The sequence below is a fragment of the Mixophyes fleayi genome, chromosome 9 (genome assembly GCF_038048845.1).
Source record: "Mixophyes fleayi isolate aMixFle1 chromosome 9, aMixFle1.hap1, whole genome shotgun sequence".
Classification (NCBI taxonomy): Eukaryota; Metazoa; Chordata; class Amphibia; order Anura; family Limnodynastidae; genus Mixophyes; species Mixophyes fleayi.
The window spans coordinates 71,808,974-71,829,437 of record NC_134410.1 but is presented as its reverse complement, the minus strand read 5'-3'; the positions used below and the strand labels follow the sequence as shown (position 1 = coordinate 71,829,437).

The 20,464-nt window shown below is 39.7% G+C and overlaps 1 protein-coding gene across 1 annotated transcript in view; it reads right to left on the bottom strand.

Annotated features, from left to right (window-relative positions):
• The window catches only part of LOC142100749 (relaxin receptor 1-like), a 356,003-nt gene that overhangs the window by 213,769 nt on the left and 121,770 nt on the right, over positions 1 to 20,464 (bottom strand). The gene's annotated exons all lie outside the window — the stretch shown is intronic.

The following is a 20,464-nucleotide window of genomic DNA, read 5'->3' as shown; positions in this document are numbered from 1 at the left end:
AACTGTGTAACATTACTGTCTATATCACGTGTCACCTGGCTTTCACATTGTGACAACACTTCCATTATATATTCTGGACTCCCTATGTTACTGTAAACCTCATTGATTCGAGGGAGCGGGTCATCATCTATCTACTACTTTGAAGGTATGACCGTACTCCGGCCTCCCCACTGACTCTTTATTTGATTGTCTTTGAAGCTTGTTGCCTGCCTGAGCCCTCACGGTGCACAAACAGAAAATTGCTACCACAGACTCCTAGCATGTTTTCTAGTAGCAGCAAGACGGGTCCCCCATCTACCTTGGACCCTAAGACCCCGGGTCTGACTCTAATCCTGAATCTCCACAACCCACCATGGCTGAACTTCTGAAACAAGTAAAAACCATGATTCAAACTGAACTTTGCTCCTTGGTCTTGGCGTTGCCCTCAGAAATTGTTGCACTTGGATCATGAACGGACTCCCTTGAAAGAACAAAGGACGAGCTTTGCGAATTCCAAACCAAAACTAAAATCGGACATACACCATTTTCTGGTGTGAAAATATGCATTCCCGTTCTATGCATATAAAAAGCATCTGTATCTAGGTTTGTCATTCAGGAGTCCCAGGTGTTTCTGTATGTGTCCTGATCTGTCATGTTTTGCACCAGTGTAAAAGGTTAGCTGCATGGACCCACAGGCCCTGGTGGGCCAGTTGGAGCAGTGGCGGATCCAGCGGGGGCGATTGGGGCGATCGCCCCCCCTAGCAGACACTTGCTGCCAACGGCTGCACAGTATGTGCAGGTCCGTCCAGCCGTGACAGGCAGGGACAGTGTGCTGCCCGGCTGCCTAAGATGCTAGAAAGGGGCGGGGCCTAAATCCCCCCCCCCCTAAATCGCCCCGGGTACAGCATTTTTCTAGATCCGCCCCTGAGTTGGAGCTTGGTCAAATATGTTTGTAAAAGCAAAAAGAAAGGAAAGCCAATAAAGGGCACTGGTAAGACTTCACCTTGAGTACAGTTTTGGAGGCCTTATCGCTAAAAACATATAAATAAATAGAAAAACAATAATGCATAGACTGCATAACAAAATTCTTCAAGAGCAGCACATGTACATCTAAGATTAGAAACAGGACAGAGATGATGTAATGTATTTGAATGTTTCTAGCAAAAGAGATCAGGAAGGCATTTTTTTAAGAAAAACATGGATTCCTAGAATTAGTGGGACACTTTGAAATTGGAAGGAAGACAACTAGACATACATAAGTAATAACTTTTACAGAACTGGTAATATATTCATGGAATAGTCGCCCAGAAATTATGGGGGGGAATTTATATAGTAAAAAATTAAAGAATACATTTAAGAATCTCTCACCAAAATAACATTCAGTATATGCAATAATTATGCCAAGTATTGCCTTAAAGAGGTTATCCAGGTTTGGTCAACCCTTCATGTTGCTGCTCTTGGCACATGTGGAACAAGCCCACCCATAGCTCACAAAAGAGCTCTATGCTGCTAATAGGCTACACTACAAAGGCTGTACTTTCAATGGTGAGTGCTAAAGCCTGAGTCGAGCATAGAACATACATCCTAAACAATCACAGTGCTTAAACTGCAGTACATGATGGGTCTGATATACACAGTATTTATTTTTTGCTATACGACAGCACTGTACTGTGCAATCTGCTCCATTGTTTTTCTTTTTACCCTAGCACACATACTATGTAATTTCTTTATGGAACAGTGAGTATATCTTTTTCACATACTTACCAATTTTACAATGTTGGTATCCGGGAGCCTGCGCGGGAGGTGGGCGTCATGGGGGGCGGGCCTCCAAAATGCGCGTCATTTTGGACCCACCCCCCGTGACATCATGATGCAAACACGTCATTTGACAGCGCGGGGCGGGGTCAAACGCAGCGATTCACCGGGAATCGCGGCGTTTGGGACCTAATTCTGCCCACTTCACTAGGAAGTGGGCACTTCCTAGTGAAGTGGGCAGATCAGGGAGATTGCCACACTCTCCTGGGAGTCCGTGAGACTCTCGCAAAATGCGGGAGTCTCCCGGACATTCCGGGAGAGTTGGCAAGTAGGCTTTTTCATCATACTGCACATGCCCCCCATATAGAATATAGCATGCTGTTTGTATTTAAACTTGCAGCATGTGGAATGTTAATTTTTACTTTTTGCTACAGGACCATACAGTGGGGAAAAAGATCATATTGCAGTTTACAATTAATTGCACAAAGATGTAATAAAAATTGAAATACGTATAAAGAATAGAACTAAAATAGAGCTAAGTGTAGAAATTTATTAACCAAACAACATGTGGATCTTCCTCAAACCCATAAAAAACAAGATGTTCATTGGAGAAATAAGATCATAAAATTTGGTTTAAAACTGGATGTGTGGTCAGTTGGACAAGTATGGACAAGAGATGAGTTAAAATGTTCGACATTATAATCTTGTTTTCTTCCTAAAATGACTGCTATAGTCCTCTGTAATCAGGTATTTAGGTTCAGAGAGGTGCTTCACTAAGGATATTGGCAGGTTGTCTAATGTGCAAAGAGAAAACCTGTCCCGTGTGATGAAACTATAAAGTTATAGTTAAGCAAGAATGAAGAAGGAGAAGGCAAACGTGTCATATTCAATCTATTCTTATATAGACTATCCATGAGAGATGATTGAAAGTTCCCATAAATAGAGTTCAGGGGCCTGATTCATTAAGGATCTTAAATGAAGAGCTATCTTATTTCAGTCTCCTGGACAAAACCATGATACAATGCAAGGGGTGTAAACTAGTTTTCTGTTTTGCTCATAAGTTAAATACTGACTGTTTTTTCATGTAGCACAAAATACTTGATAGCTTATTTGTACACTGAAATTCAAAGTTGATATTTGTGTGCTACATGAAAAAACAGTCAGTATTTAACTTATGTGCAAAACAGAAAACTAGTTTGCACCCTTCGCAATGTAACATGGTTTTGTCCAGGAGACTGAAATAAGATACCTCTTCATTTAAGATCCTTAATGAATCAGGCCCCTGGTGTGGAGCAGTGAGTTTTGCAGAGTGAGACTTTGATGATACAACTCTGATGACACAACTATGATGATATAACAGTTCTGCTTTTGCTTCGCCATTCCACACTGTATTTATAAAATCACATCTCACAGAATAATAATCTGTTCATAGAGTTAAGACAATGATCAATACATTATACTGTGTAGTGTGGTTAGGGTAGAACTGGAAACCCAAAATTTTTCTGTCAAAACATGTAAAATTTGTGGTCAAATGCAGAATGTGCTGAATATTTCATTTTGTTTATTTCCAAGGAGAAGATAAAACAATTTGTCCTTAGGGTTGGAAAAGAAAGTCCTTCTATTTCCCATTAATGCTATTTTCATTAATTCCTGGAACAACTACCTTAATAAACCACTGTAATTATAACTGCAAATAAAACTATTTTAAATTGAATCCAATCCAATTTTAAATCCATATAATGATTTACCATTCCATTCTCTCTTGCTAAACTGTTAAACTTAAATATCAGACAAGTTCTTCGTATATTTGCATAATTTTTTGACAAAGTTTTCAGTACCAGTAGCTCTTATATTAGATGCTATGTTTAACTTCACAGTGGTCCCTTAATAGTTAATAGATTGGTAGGGCCCTCTATATCCCAAAGTAGCACTATGTACAGCAGGGACGTGTCAGCTAAATAAGCTTTCACAACCTATTTTTAGACAATATTTCATAATATATTGTAAACAAACATTGAATGCATTTTTATCTTGGTTATGTGAGTAATAGGCTGAATGTATATTGACAAATATTGCTTTCTCAATATACATTCATATGTAAGCTGCAGAGTTTCTTAAATACTGTTACTAAATATGGAACAATATAATTATTATGCCTGGTACTTATACTTGTTATCACAGCATGACTGCTTTTTACATACACTAATCCCTATGCCTGAAATACACTTCTCTAATGTATGCCATTAAATACCCATATGTTATATTCATATAATTATTTACATTTGAAAGGAAAGGAAAGCAAGACATGTTTATGAAATAAAGACAAATAGCTTTAACCTTCTTACTTTAAGAACAATAATTCTGGACCCCTCTCAGAGAGACACTTTATTTGCTTAGCAGGTATAATAATAGAATACTAAAACGCACATTGAAAAATGGTCATCCTAAATAATTATTATTGCCTTCATATTACCTTCAATGAAAATATATTGGAGGTGATTTATTAATGTGGTTTTCAATTAAGATGGAATCAGCCATTGTATTGATAAAAGCAGCAATTTGAAATAACTATATAGGAGCAGCGGGTGAGACATTGAGGTTAGTTGGGGGGGGCATGTTAAGTGTCAGACGTTTGCCAAGAAATACTGCTGGGGAAAAATTATACATTCAGCTACTGCAGTACCACAGTGGGTAGCAAGTCCACATATTCACATTCATCAATTGTCTATATGAAATAAGATGTTCATGATAGGTTTACTATAGTCTTTGGAGTTATGTTGACAATGGTTAAGTTCATGATTCATCGACTCTAGAGGTCTTACTGATTTCATTCATTCAGAGTTCCAAAATAATTTCACAAAATCCAAGCACACTCACAAAGGATTGCCTAGAACAGTGTTGGCTAACCTGTGACACTCTAGGTGTTGTGAAACTACAAGTCCCAGCATGCTTTGCTAATATATAACAGCTTATTGCTGGAAGGGTATGCTGGGACTTGTAGTTTAACAACACCTGGAGTGTCACAGGTTAGCCAACACTGGCCTAGAAGGAGCCCCAAAAACACCTGTCTCTAGGCACTGTTTACCATTTTAGTTCATGCGAGCATTTGGAAAATGTTTTTTTTTCACTTTTTACATTATCACAGAAATGTACAAACCATAGAAGTCCCAAAAATAACTAGACAATTCAACATAAATATTAGACTGCTACCACCAACTAGATTCCCCCAGTACTCCAGTACAACATACACTGTGTAGTTCCAAAATAGATGGAGAGCCATAAGATACACTAGAATACAGCTAGTCACATATTCACTGAAGGGGAATTCATTTCTAAGCAAAGTTCTGTTGAGCCTCATTTGATGTTACCTGTGCTGGATTCATTGATAACAAAGATGTTTTTACAAAAAACATCGGGTAATTGATCCAGTCCAGGTGACTGCGATAGCAAATTATGTGCTAAATTTGGGAGCAGAACATTTTGTACCAGGAGGAAGGGGTAATTTTGGAGGGTCTGGAGACTCTTCTGGTCATATGCCAGAAGTGGCTGTATGCTGCTGTTCCTACTGTTGTAGCTATACCACAAACCACGTACCACAAATTACAAGGCCATAAACCAGCGGGCTGTTGTATTATTTTTTGCTTACATTGGGCTGTTGCCATCGGTTCATCTGATCAGCTTGTAAACAGGTGCTAACGCTGTATAAGAATTCAGTTAAGCACTAGTAAATCATTGCGCCATGACATAACTGTAGCACTAAAAACAGTAACATAACAGTAACACTAAAAAAGTTATTGAAAGCAAGTCTCTTTGAAATATAATTTATTTCTGTTTGAATCAGTAGAACTTCAGCTCTTAGGATTTATGGAGTTGAAGCAAGTTTAGCATATTAAAAAACTAAAAAAGCAAAAGACACTAACCAGACTGCGATAAGGAATGTGCTACCTAACAAGTAAGTGACCTCAACACTTAGACTTTCTTCTCTTCATTAACTCTTGCTTTTTACAAACCAGGACAGAAAGTCTTTTATAATGATGTACTATGAGGTTGATTAAAATGTAACCCTTATTAAATTCTTCCTTAAAACAGTTTGAAATTCATTATTATAATCATTTAAAATAACCCGAGGAAAACAACTAGGGTAGTTTGTGAAAATAAATGAAGTGTGATTAAAAATCACTGCTGTGTGTGTTGTGATTATTCTTGAATAGATATTCTAGAGATTGAGACATCATCAAGCGCACAAACAACTAAGAAGCACATTGCTACAGATTACATATCTACACAATAATAATCACAACACACACAGCAGCAATTTTTAACCACTCCTTATTCATTTCTTTTCACATACTATCTTGGTTTTGTTTAGCTGTTTATTTTAAATGATTATAGCAATGAATGTCAAACTGTTTTGAGGAAGAATACAATAAAAGTTACGCTTGAATTACCCTCATAGTACATCATTATGAAAGACTTTCTTTTCAGATTTTGAAAGATGTGGTATTATGAGCAAACTGGTGGCAGCTCCAAAATAACTGACATAATAAAAACAAAGGGAGAATAGATTTTGTGCAGAAATTGAGGAAACTTGTGCAGTTGTTACATTGAAGTTAACTCTTGCTGTCAGGGGTCCATGTCAGAATAGTACCTGCAAATAGCTTATTTTTATTGTACCAATAGGGCTTACTTTTAGTACTACAGCCAAGTAAATATTTTCACTGTATGGGGCAGATTTATCCATGATGTTTGTAACGTAAAAAGTCACTTTTGCTTGCGTTTCTATGGGGCGTGAGCAGATAGTTCAGTAGGAAAAAATTCCCTGCTCACTGTCTCACGGCCGTTCCGGGAAACTACGCAGCATTTTTTTTTTACAATTGAATCTGCCCCTATGTACATTACACAAGAAAAGAAAATGCTGCTTTTTTTAATCACACATTTCACCCAGCCCAATTATACCACTTATTTTGTTCTATGATTTGTAATGTTTACATAGCACACATATGTACATTAGTGGGTATTTGGTATGTATTTTGGATAAAAAAATGCACACAGGTATTAGTTAGTGATCCATTTCCATGAGTGTATATTTATTGATGCCAGCAAGTATATAACATAACGTTTCGGCTCCTTCTTCAGGTGTTAACAATTGGTTACGTTATACAGTATTTAAATATTGACATGATGACATCACCGAACACATGATTACCAAAAATTCCCCAAATGAAGAATCTATTCCTCATACTATAGGGCAGTTTTACGTACATTTTATGAATTTTTGATAATAAGTAAAAAAAAATTGTGTAGGTGGGAATTTATTAAATAAAATCTCTCCCATGGAAAGATCCCTTTAGGAAGGGATTCCTTCACCCATTGCTTTATTAACATATTGCTCCAAGTCCATTTTCTAGCTGTTTTTATAGAGCTCTGCATTAAGTAACTGGATTTAAGCTTCCTTCATATAATCTTAAAATTCATTCATATAATCTAACTTATTCCTCAGCACTTTAGTTCCATACTTGTGTGACCTTTTCACAACAGAGGAATCTCTTCCCAACTTTTGTGATGATGACATTTCGATATGATGCATATTCATTTCAAAGGTGTGATACATATGTTCGACAGTTACATGATCAACATTAATATGGTAGACACAATAAAATAGGCAGGCTTGAAAAATCGTCAATTAAGACATTGACAGTATTGTTAGATCGACAACTGAAATGTAGACAGTATTATTAGGTCAACAATTCAAATGTAGACAATATTATTAGGTCGACAATAATATCAATAACCCTATTCCTAACCCTAAACCTATCCCAATCTCTAACCCTATTCTTAACCTTATAATACTGTCTACATTTGAATTGTCAACCTAATAATACTGTCTACATTTCAATTGTCGATCTAATGTTGTCGACTTTCTGAATATCAAACAAGTGAATGTCTAGCCGGCATATCAATTTCAATTTCTTTTACCTTTCAACTTCATAGGACTCTATGTTTATAGATGTGAATAAACATTCAAAGTCTTTTTAAAATGAGAAATAGTGGCAGAGTTACTTGTGATTTAAGAATTAACTGTGTCTTCTGAAGTTGACGTAACAGCAATATGATTGCTAGATGTGGATGCTAACAGGATTAACACAGGCAATACTGAAGCTCTGTGAAGATTGGCACCGGTAGCATATGTTCATAGTTTACGCCAGACACACGTCACAGACACTTACGTCTGTCTTCCACCCATATTTTTAACCATTTGTTTTGTATGCAACAAATACATTCGCTATAAGGCATCAATAAAACTTAAACAGCCTCTCTAATACAGCAGAGACAATTACCTTTCACATGTACAGAAAAACAAGTTTTTGCTTTAACGTGTACACAACAGAATAATAAATGCCTGCAAATAATACAGCTTTGGGAGGCTTATAGACAGGATTCACATCCATTCACAGTTGCGCAAACAAGCCCTTACTGTACTTGGCCTTCATTGGAATGCTCCTGTCCCGCTATTCAGGGTACAGGCTGGCATCAGTGGCAAAATCATACAAACTGCATGAATGCGTATGAATGCAAATCTGCAGATGCTTCTACACAATAATATCTATGTCTTTACTGTGGAATAAGTTCCCTGACCAAACAGGAATAGCGGAATTGTTCCTCTTGTAATTAGTTCATTCATTCATTAACTGATTAACTGATTAATGTGGGGAGCTTGACGCACTTAATTAACTTTTAATTGCTGTACAACATTGAATTTTTGCTATAAACTTGATAAATTCTATTTTTTTGTAATGATTTTTCCTAATTCACATAATGAGTATGTAAGAATATATATTGAATAAAGTTAATTGACAGTGAAGATATGTATTTTTTAATGATGTGCCATTTTCATTCTATAGGTATTATTTATGCTATTTCAATTAATTAATATTATGCCTTTTTAAAGTCACCAATGTATTAAATGGAAACTATTATTAGTGATGTGAAATACAACTGTTGCAATGAAATGAAATACAATTGTGTTTGTTATATGTATTTTGCACATGTTGAATTTTGTGAAGTTTTCGATAATGGTGTAATGTGATATCAATATACCAGAATTTAAATGCTGGTTAATTTACACAAATTGTTAACACCTAAATAAAGGGGCCTTTTGTTTCTCTGCATGCATCTATAATCAGCGTCGGACTGGCCCGCCGGGGAATTCCCCAGTGGGCCCCGATGCTTGATAGCCCCGCCCCCTTTAGTGGTGGCGAAGCTGTGAGCAGCTTTTTTTTTTGATGGGTGGGGAGCCATCCCAATTGCAGCTGTGGAGGGGGGGTGAAGAAAATGCTCAAAAACATTGGTGGTCAGTGGGACAGCAACAGGCAGCCAATCGCTAGGCTGTCTGTTGCTGTATTATGTCGCAAAGTGATCTGCGGAAGACAGGAGGTCTCACTTCACTTCCTGTCTGCCTGATGTGAGGAGCGACGCCGGCCAGAGCAACTACAGGTAAGTGAGCTGAGGGCTGCCTATTCTATCCATACTAAACTATAGGGAGGGGGGTGCTGCCTATCTATGCTAAACTATAGCGAGCGGTGTGCTGCCTATCTATGCTAAACTATAGCGAAGGGGTGTGCTGCCTATCTATGCCAAACTATAGCGATGGTTATGCTGCCTAGCAATGCTAAACTATAGCGAGGGGTGTGCTGCCTACCAATGCTAAACTATAGCGAGGGGTGTGCTGCCTAGCAATGCTAAACTATAGCGAGGGGTGTGCTGCCTAGCAATGCTAAACTATAGCGAGTGGGTGCTGCCTATCTATGCTAAACTATAGCGAGGGGGGAGCTACTTATCTATGCTAAACTATAGCAAGGGGTTTGCTGCCTATCTATGCCAAACTATAGCGAGGGTTGTGCTGCCTAGCAATGCTAAACTATAGCGAGGGGTGTGCTGCCTATCTATGCCAAACTATAGCGAGGGGGGTGCTGCCTATCTATGCTAAACTATAGCGAGGGGTGTGCTGCCTATCTATGCCAAACTATAGCGAGGGTTGTGCTGCCTAGCAATGCTAAACTATAGCGAGGGGTGTGCTGCCTATCTATGCTAAACTATAGCGAGGGGGGTGCTGCCTATCTATGCTAAACTATAGCGAGGGGTGTGCTGCCTATCTATGCCAAACTATAGCGAGGGTTGTGCTGCCTAGCAATGCTAAACTATAGCGAGGGGTGTGCTGCCTATCTATGCTAAACTATAGCGAGGGGGGTGCTGCCTATCTATGCTAAACTATAGCGAGGGGTGTGCTGCCTATCTATGCTAAACTATAGCGAGGGGTGTGCTGCCTATCTATGCCAAACTATAGCGAGGGTTGTGCTGCCTAGCAATGCTAAACTATAGCGAGGGGTGTGCTGCCTATCTATGCCAAACTATAGCGAGGGGGGAGCTGCTTATCTATGCTAAACTATAGCAAGGGGGGTGCTGCCTATCTATGCTAAACTATAGCTAGGGGTGTGCTGCCTATCTATGCTAATCTATAGTGAGGGGTGTGCTGCCTATCGCTGATGGGCCCTTCATGTCCCAGCCCGACACTATAAGCATTCCTTTCATCGGGGGTTGCCAAGATTAGGTTCTATCCACAGGTTGATACATAGAATATGGAACTATAAATGTTCGCCCCCTCTTGAGAGAAGTACCTAAGAAGTGTCTGGATGCATCAAAGGTACATCAGGGGTTAATCTAACTATGCTGATATCTCCAATGGCCATTTGCAATCTCCTAGCTTGCTGCTGTGCCTGTGTCTTGTCATCCAGCAGGGAGTGTTATGTTCAGAACACTTGCTGACAACAGCCCACACAGCTAAGAAGTATTGTCCTGTCTTCAAAGCACATGGTCAGAGTCCTTTAATATTTCTAGGAGATGTATAAATCAAAGCAATTTATTTTATCCTTCATATTTACGAAAGTCGCTGTAGTACTGTATGATTAGTGCACCAAGGCACATCTAATATAACAAACACAAAAATGAGGCTCCCAGGGAAACCATAGCAACCAAACATCCCCTTAATAGATTTATATATATATTGTTGTTGGGTAATGATGATTCTGGTTACACTAAGTTGCTTTGAAGTGGGATCTAAATTGTGATGGCTACGGGGATCTTTGAAAATTAATCTTGGTGGTGGAAGTTTTGAATTAATATTGAGCGTGTGATATAAAGTTTGAGGATTTAATTATTTTTAGACAGACCACGTGGTCTTATAGTGATAAAGCCCAAGTCGTACACACTTCATGCAGGCTAAGGTAAGAGCTGTTTGTTACAGGTGTGAGTCACTTAACATATGTGTAACCTTTAAACATTTTTTATAAATATGTTTGGAGATTTTTTGTGGAAAGAACCTATTCTTGGCTAGTGTCAGGCAGACAGAGAGTTGGTTGTGAGTGTCCTGTTTCTCAGTTAACTATGGATTATATTTTGGTCAGTATTGAAATCCAGTGCCATAAAGAGGTTGGTTGAGGAAGATGTGACTGCCTAGAGAGCATGGCTTAGAGGGTGCAATGCCCACCCGCTATATGCTGAAACACCAGCCCCCCAAGTAAATATTAATATGGTGCATGCCACAGGACAGCATTGTTCTTGTAGAGGTCTAGGCTTATCCCCTCTGGCCGTGCGTTGCCACTGAGAGGCAGCATCTACTCCCACCAAGATGCAGGTAGGGAGGTGCTGTTTTATTCAGGGTACTAAAATGTTTAGTTACGGCTCTGATGAAATGTCTATGTAATCTTTGCAAAGACTATAACATTTTTCACTTCTTTGGCAGTTGGCACTTTCATGGAATCTAAATAGTTTTATTTAGGAATTCTTACAATTGTTTATCACAATATACTCTGTAGTGTCAAATTAAAAACAGTGGGCCATTGATGAACAGCAATTATGAGATCATTGCATAGATTCTTAATGTGATTGAAGTTTCTGCTTTGACTGGGCCAATCTGGAACATTATTTATATATATTTCTCAACAATGGTTGTTTTATTTTTGCACCTGTCATAATGCGCAAATCAGAAGAGCAGACGCAGGAGGACAAGAGCAGTTACTTCTGATATCAGAGTGTTCTCCTGAAACTGCAACACTAAGAGCTCAGCAGCTCCCAACTCTGCCCCTGCAAAGGTCTGCTCACAACCACCAACCAGAGAGTGATTGCATGCATCCAACCTATAGCCAGACCATAGGTCTCACAATTATCTCTGTTTGGCATTTGTGTTGATTATGTGAATTGGAATAATGAATGTATTAGCTTCCTACCCTTTAGCAAGTGCATACTCTAGAAAACAAGACCCTTCACAGCGTTTGTAGTTAACTAGAGAAAAACAAGTCATGTTTTTCCATTAAACTGACACTGCTGATTTTATTCACCCACTAAAGGTTAGATCACCAACCAAAATGAAACTTTTGTTTTCCATTGAAAAATCATGTTTAAGTGGCTCTCTCAAGTACATTTGTGAATACTGCAATTCTGCGCTGTTACTTATAAAAGAAATGTCAAAAGCTGGAGTGTTTGTGTACTCTGGTTGTTACATGGGGGCATTCCCAGGCATTGCAATGTGTATGGTGAAGTACACAAAATTTATTCATTCAGTTTACAGAGAATACGAGGGGTCTGTAGGGTGGAGATATGATGAGATTTTTAGATTGAAATCACAAGGGAAAGGCCCATAAGATTCGGAGTGCGGGATACATATTTGGCTAAGATCACAGTGGTTCATCAGTGGAAAGGAATGATGCAGCGATAAGGTTTTGAGGCCAGTAAAGGCGAGCAGGATGCTAGAGAGGCTGGCTAGGTATCCAAAAAGGGAAGAAGCTGAGTTGTGGCATTTGTTGCAGGCAGGTTTTTTTTTTTATGGAAGGTTTAAGGATTTCTCTTACAAGAAGCATCCCCCCAAGGGGGTGGGGAAGGGGGGTGGTTTACAGGAATTTGAAGTTAATTAACATGCAATCTGCAATAGTCAGGGATAAGATTGTCAAGGAGCTAATGTTGAACCGAATGGCTGGCCCATTCCAGGAGCCTCCCAGTTAGAATGGGGGGCGGGATCCTAAGAAGGCAGCAGAAAATTTTAGGCTGAGCCAGCACTTATCTTACCCGGCAGGGGTATCGGTTACCGATGCGCTGGACAGGAGAAGTGTTCGGTCCAATAGCAATCCTTTGTCAGAGCTGTAAAAATGGTCAAAAAGCATGGAAAAGGGGCCCTCATGGCAAAATAAGACATACAGTCTGCCTTTCAAATGTTGACAGCTTTAGGTTGATGGGTTTTTCAATCTGATGGATATTATTTCATAGACAAGGGTTTGCCTATGGCCTGTTCAGTATCAGGTGCATTTTTCGAAGCCTTTATCTTATTATAGCAGTGGTATTTTTGAATCAAGCACAGGATACAAATAAGTGGTGCATGATTTTTGGTGGCAGGGCCAACAGAGTCAGATCTGACTCTGAATTGTAAGAATTGTAAGTGTAAGTGTAATTGTAAGTTGTAAGTGTAAGTGTAAGAATTGGCTGTGTGAGTTGGAGACTGTGATTAAGTATTTTGAGTAGTGGAGCTCTAGGATCAGACATGTCAGGGGCAGGCATTAATAGGGTGAGAAATAAAGTGAAACCTGTTTATTACCTCCCGTGGCAGCAGCAGAAGCAAAAATCTTGGTTCAAATGTGCAGGTTTTTATAGGAGTGACGGGGTGCACCTTTAAGTGGTTGCACTTGATATGTTTAACAATATGCAGGAGGCGCTTTGGAGGTTGTTGTTACAGGAGGTCCTAGCGGTGGGGGGCTTCAGTCCCCATGGACAGGGTCATGAGGACCTTGCTTGGCGGGAAAGCGGCGAGCAAGGCATAGGAAGTGGGGAGCCAGCAGGGCCGGGCAGTATCACCCAGGGAAGACGGACGCATGCCTGGTTCCAGCTTCAATGGTTGGGCCAATACTGGCTGCGTGCCAGGTTTATTGGAGGGTGATTTATGCCAAGGGGGCTGGTCTCCGGAGGGCGTTGTTGCGGTGCCTACATGGAAGTAGGCAGAACACGCCCTATTTTTCCAGATGGAACTGGACAAGTTGGCAATATTTTTCTAGAGAGAACACCAGGCAGTATCGCCCTGGGTAGACGGCCATATGTCTGGTTCCAGCTTCAACGGTTGGACCAATACCAGCAGCGTGCCAGGTTTCAGCAATTGGAGGGTGATTAATGCCAAGGGGCTGGTCTCAAGAGGACGTTGTTGCGATGCCTACATGGTAGTAGGCAGAACATGCCCCATTTTTCCAAATGGAACTGGAAAAGGTGATATATTTTTTTTTAGCTTTGCACGCCGCTTGTCTGCCAAGTTTGGAAGTGTTTAATAAAGCTGTGACCGAAATAATTTTGCCAAATACTTGTCTCAGAGTCTTTCTTTATTAGCTCACTGCGTGGGACGCCGGTTAGTCGACCTAAACCCCTAATCTTATTACCTCTCTGGTGCATAGAAAATCTGAAGTGTTGAAACCAGAAAGAGAATTATGTAATACTAGTAAGGTGCAACTTCAACGTATTACTCTAAATATCACCACACGGGGTATTACATATGGCCTTCTATTAAGACGTAATATGAGCATGCTCCTTGTCTATTTAAAAGATTTAACTCCATAGTTCTGTTTACTTACACTGTTTCTTATAGGTCATTTCTGTTCACCCTTTGGCTTGGTTAATTCAACATATTAGCCTTTGTACTACAGTTTATGTTATTCTTCTACGTGTCTTTTATGGCTATTTCTGTTATTTGCCTGTCCTAAGACTTGAACAGTGGTCTTACTGATCACAAATAGTTGCTCTGCTCATCAGACACTGGTTCTGGGAACCCCAACCTTGCAATCTTTTTGTGACTTTTATGAACTCTATTTATCTCCTTGTTTTCACTTGTGTCCCTCCTCGCCAATCATGGGAATGGCTTCCTTTATAAACCTTTCCCCTTGCTTGTCCATTAGGTTAAATTGTTGTAAAGTACACTAAAATGTTCCTGCTAATATCTGTATTGTGACCTTGGCTTTCACCTGTGACATCATTTGTGACTTCTGACTGACCATGGGCTTGATTCCTCAAGCCATGGGCTTGATTCCTGAATTGTTTTGTCTTGTGATTTGGTAGCTTATGATGGTGAATACTCAGGGAGCCATTAGACTCTGCACCCCCACCCCAAAGATGCATGCTCCAATCACTACAGGCACAGGCATTTAATTTCCAAATGTGACACATACATTAGCCCTGAAAATGTTTCTAATTTCCATGAACAATTACACAAAATAATCCCTCCTATTTTGCATGTTGAATGCAATTCTCGCTATCAATTCTTATCATGTGGCTTAATCACTTAACATTTAAGTGGAATAGTTTCAATGTCATTTAAATTTAAATGGAGTAGTTTTATGCAATTAGTTAATTTATACTCAGGTTCAGTACACGTGTCATGAATAGAATTACAGGGCACTAAGAAGATCTATTAAGACAGTAAGGGGCATATTCAATTGTGCCATTTCCGTGGCGCATTAAAACTAACCGTTATTATGGTAGTTAGCTGGATTTCAGCTCACAGCTCCCTGAGCCACGCGAGAAAACTACCGTAATAACGGTTTTTCCACGCCTTATTACCGCAATAACGGTAATAATGCGCGGACCGCAAGATTATCGTGTTTCCGCCGACAATTGAATATGCCCTAAGTGTATTATGTGCCTACATGCTCATTCATGCAGCAAGGTGGGATTTTTTAAAAAATGTGTACCTTCATCAAATTATTTGCTGACTTACTATTCGTTGACTTATACCCTCTGGCCTAACCTAACCTCTGTGACAGCACCTACAAAGCTCATTTAGCTGGACTCCATTGCATAGGACCAGAGGCGGAACTAGAGTGCTGTGAGCCCTGGTGCAGGGAGGCAAGGAGGCAATCGGGGTCCCGAACCTCTGCATTTGCCATGCAGTGGGCCCCATTAGCTCCATTGGCCCCAGTACACACCAGCTGCCGCACCAATGGTAGTTCCACCACTGCATAGGACTAAAGAGAGTATATAACTAACTATGTAGGTAAGGTTTGGAGTTGTATTAGCAATTAAGACTGTCTGGGACAGTTATTATTAATAATATTATTAATTTCTGAGGCACCAGAAAAGTAAATAAAATGTAGAGGTCCAAAAAGCAAAATACATAACAAGCAAAGACAAAACACAGAACATTCATAAAAGCAATATTACAAAAAAATTAAGTGTGAGCTCTAATAGGCAATGTATATAACAAATATAAAGCTTATTACAGGACAGTCGATATTGATCTGGAAGGTATTTTAAATTACAAGGAAACCATACAAAGTTCAAATGGTTTATTACACAATGTAGTATCTATTAAAATTTAATTTACATATATATATATTATATATATATAGATGGTGATTGGGTCGTATTTGAGCTACACATGTCAAATATCAGTCCTTTTTCTTCAGTCTCAGGAACACAGGTATGTGTTCAACAGCATATAAAGGTTGGCAGTTAATTGGAAATTATAGAGAAACTTTAATTAAGTGCAAAGAATATAAAACAAAAGCATACATATGTTTCAGATCAAGGGAATATTTAAATGTGGTAAAACACACACACCTGGACTTTGTATGTTCTCCCCGTGTTTGTGTGTGTTTCTTCCGGGTGCTCCGGTTTCCTTCCACACTCCAAAAACATACTAGTAGGTTAATTGACTGCTATTAAATTGACCTTAGTCACTCTCTCTCGTTCTGTGTGTGTATGTTAGGGAATTTAGACTGTAAGCCCAAATGGGGCAGGGACTGATGTGAGTGAGTTCTCTGTATAGTTCTGCGGAATTAGTGGTGCTAATTGGGGCTTCCCTCGCGCACACACACAGACACACAGCCTAGAGTCAATTTGTTAGCAGCCAATTAACCTACCAGTATGTTTTTCGGGTGTGGGAGGAAACCGGAGCACCCGGAAGAAACCCACACAAACACGTGGAGAACATGCAAACTCCTCACAGATAAGGCCATGGTCGGAAATTGAACCCCTGACCCCAGTGCTGTAAGGCAGAAGTGCTAACCACTTAGCCAAGATGCTGCCCACGGTGATATTTGTAACATACATCATAACAGAGGGAGGGAAGGGGTGGATGCATGTAGGCAATGTACAGTAAAGACATGCCGAAGTCAAACGGACACATATTTGTTCAATTCAAGCTCTGGGCATCCCTGAGGTACTTTTTTTTTTTAGCTGTATCAGTTGCACAAGCTACAGGGCAGGTGTAAGAGCAGACTGATGGTGATGATGGATGCATATCCATGCCAGAACATATGTTTGCAACTAAGGGAAACTGTAAAAAATTATTTTACATATAGTATGCTTTAAGAACATCCTGATTTATGTATTTCATGTTAAGAAATTAAACAAAACAAATATTAAAAAGTATTTTTTTAAATGTCATTTTTTAATGATTATAGTATTAAGAGTTGTTAATATATTTAATAGATTTTTTTTTGGCATGCGCTCTGGTGGGACTTCATAATAATGTACATATGTCATGTCTGTATCCTGCAGTCTGTTCTGTCTGTATGCATGAGGTAAGCAACCTATAGCCAGAGCATACTTATACCCATATGCAAATGGAGACTTTTTTTGATATCCTCTTGTACTGGATTAGGGGCGTTTGTGCAAATTTCATCCGATTTTAAAAATTGCAACTAGATACTAGATCTCTACATGTTGTACTTGAAAAGGAACATAAAACTTTTGTCAACACCCTTTTAATGATATTATACTCTTCAGCATCAGCTTGTAGTAATTATATACTAAAGGGAGGTGCTACTACTTAACTTATAATTAGTCAACACAATACAGAAGAGCAAGAAGTTAATTAATGTAGTGTACTGATAGCACACTAAATAAATTAACTACTATCTCTTTAGAATTGTCTTAACATATATCAAAGTCAGCAGGCTCTAAGGAATTATTATGACAATTAAATCTTAGAAATTAATGAAATGGCAGCTAATAGATAAAAACACACAAGCACTAGTTAATGTACATGACTCACATGGAACAAGGCTACTGAAGCAGTGCTTTCCAAATCAATTAAATTAACTCATGCGGTGTGTTGCTGCTTTATAATATATTATGTCCTATGTCATTAAAATGCGTTTCGAGCTGGTTCATTAGGTTTCTCTCTGCTCTTTTTATGTACTAAATCTCTTTGTGTGTTATTTCTTGCTTTTTATGATATACTTAATGTATACTTTCTGATTTTTAGATTAATAGATATGTTTATAATATTGAAGAACACATCTTTGTGTATCACTGACTTGATTAGCTGATTCAGTGCTCCTTTATATGTGCTATTTCCCCTCTGACACATACTGTAGAAAAAGGACTGATCTTTAAAATACGTAGCTGGAATATGAACTCTATGGTGGTGGGAAACAGCCTGTATATCCCCCTGTTCTTTCATAACCTTCTATATGTAAATACAATTTTAATTTGTATTGTCTAAAAACACTTGATCTTCCTTTTCATTTATAGGACAACCCGACGGACAACTTCTAGCAGACTTGTTCCTGGCACAATCCTTACAGAAGAGGACGAAATCTCTGACATCAGAAGATAAGGTGGGCCACCAAACAGACCGCGAGAAAATTTAGGTGGTCTTAAAAATGCCTGGGTGACCAGCACTTTTATTTTCATAGGCTTCGGACAACACTGCCTTTCTGAGGTGAACTGGTACAAACGACTTGCTCAACAGTCTTGGAAGGAGCAATTCTCTGGAACCGGTGGAGAGCTGCCCCTAGATCCTGAGTCAACTCTGCATGGATAGAAACTGGAGGAATGATAGGAAGCGGAACAGCAGGCGGGGAGTGAGAAGACATGAAACTTCGGGAGAGAGCGTCTGCTTTAGTATTCTTGGAGCCCGGTCTGTAAGAGATAACAAACTTAAAGCAGGTAAAAAATAATGCCCAACGTGCTTGCCTGGAATTTAAGCATTTAGCGGATTCAATAAATAGTAGATTCTTGTGATCCGTGAGCACAGACAAGACATGGACAGCCCCTTCTAGCCAGTGTCGCCATTCCTCAAATGCCCATTTGATAGCTAAGAGTTCACGATTGCCCACGTCGTAATTAATCTCAGCAGAAGAGAATTTCCGTGAAAAGTAGGCACATGGGTGTAATTTGTGGTCTCGAGGATCCTTCTGGGACAGAACAGCACCCGCACCAATAATGGAGGCATCTACTTCAATGATGAAAGGTATTTCAGGATTGGGGTGTCTCAAAACTGGAGCAGAGGCATATGCTGACTTTAGGGATTCAAAAGAGACTATGGAATTGGAGGTCCAATTGGTGACATCAGCCCTTTTTTGGGTTAAGGCAGTAATAAGAGCGACTAGGTCTGAGAATGAATGAATGAATCTCCGGTAATAATTTGGATGGCCTTGAGATTAGTTGGATGCACCCATTCTAAGATTGCTTCAACTTTACTAGGATCCATTAAGAACCCATCTGGAGAGATAATGTACCCGAGAAAAGAGACTTTCCGGACCTCAAATTCACATTTCTCTAGCTTGGCGAATAGTTGATGCTGCCGAAGTTTGATGAGGACCTGTTTCACATGAATATGGTGCTGGTCCAAGGTCAAGGAAAAGATCAAGATATCATCCAGGTATACCACAACGAAGCGGCCTAGGAATTCCCTGAGGACATCATTAATTAGGTCCTGAAAGACAGCGGGTGCGTTGCATAAACCGAAAGGCATGACCAAATACTCATAGTGACCTGAGTGTTGAATGCGGTCTTTTATTTGTCCCCATCTCTGACACAAATCAGGTTATATGCACCACGTAAGTCGATCTTGGTAAATACTGAAGCACCTCTGAGCTGATCGAAGAGGGCTGAAATGAGTTGAAGCGGGTACAAATTTTTTATGGTGATTTTATTCAACCCGCGGTAGTCTATGCAGGGTCGAAGAGTCACATCTTTTTTGGAGACGAAGAAAAATCTGGCTCCTATTGGGGACTTAGAAGGCCTAATAAAGCCTTTTTGGAGGTTCTCCTAAATATAATCTTCCATGGCTTGTGTCTCCGGTACAAAGGGAGAGTATAATCGTCCTTTAGGGACCTTAAAGCCTGGAACTAGGTCGATAGCACAGTCATAACTGCGATGTGGAGGCAAGGTGTCAGCTGCCTGTTTGGAGAATACATCCCGAAATTCATGGAATGGTAAAGGCAGCTGGTCTAACGTAAGCTGGAGCAACCGAACAGGCAGAGATAAACAAGATGAGGATCAGAACGTACTCTAGTGAATAATGTCTCCCTTGCTCCAATTGATGGTTGGATTATGGAGCTGCAACCAGGGATGTCCCAAGATTACAGGAACAGGAGGACAATTGATAATAAAAAATGACAGGGTCTCAGTATGTAGTGCCCCCACAGTTAGTTGCAACAGGGGTGTCTGTGAACATATTTTCTGGCCCGGTAAAGGACCACCATCCAGACCACAGACAGTGATGAGTGATTTCAGCTTAACTGTAGGAATTCCCAGGGAATGGGCAAAGTCCATATCCAGAAAGTTTCTAGCAGCGCCGCTGTCAAGGAAGGCAGGAACAGGAGTGGATTGTGCACCAAAGGAAATCAACGCAGGAACCAGGAGAACGTTTTTGGAACAAATAAATTGCAGACCTAGACGAACCTCTTCCACATTC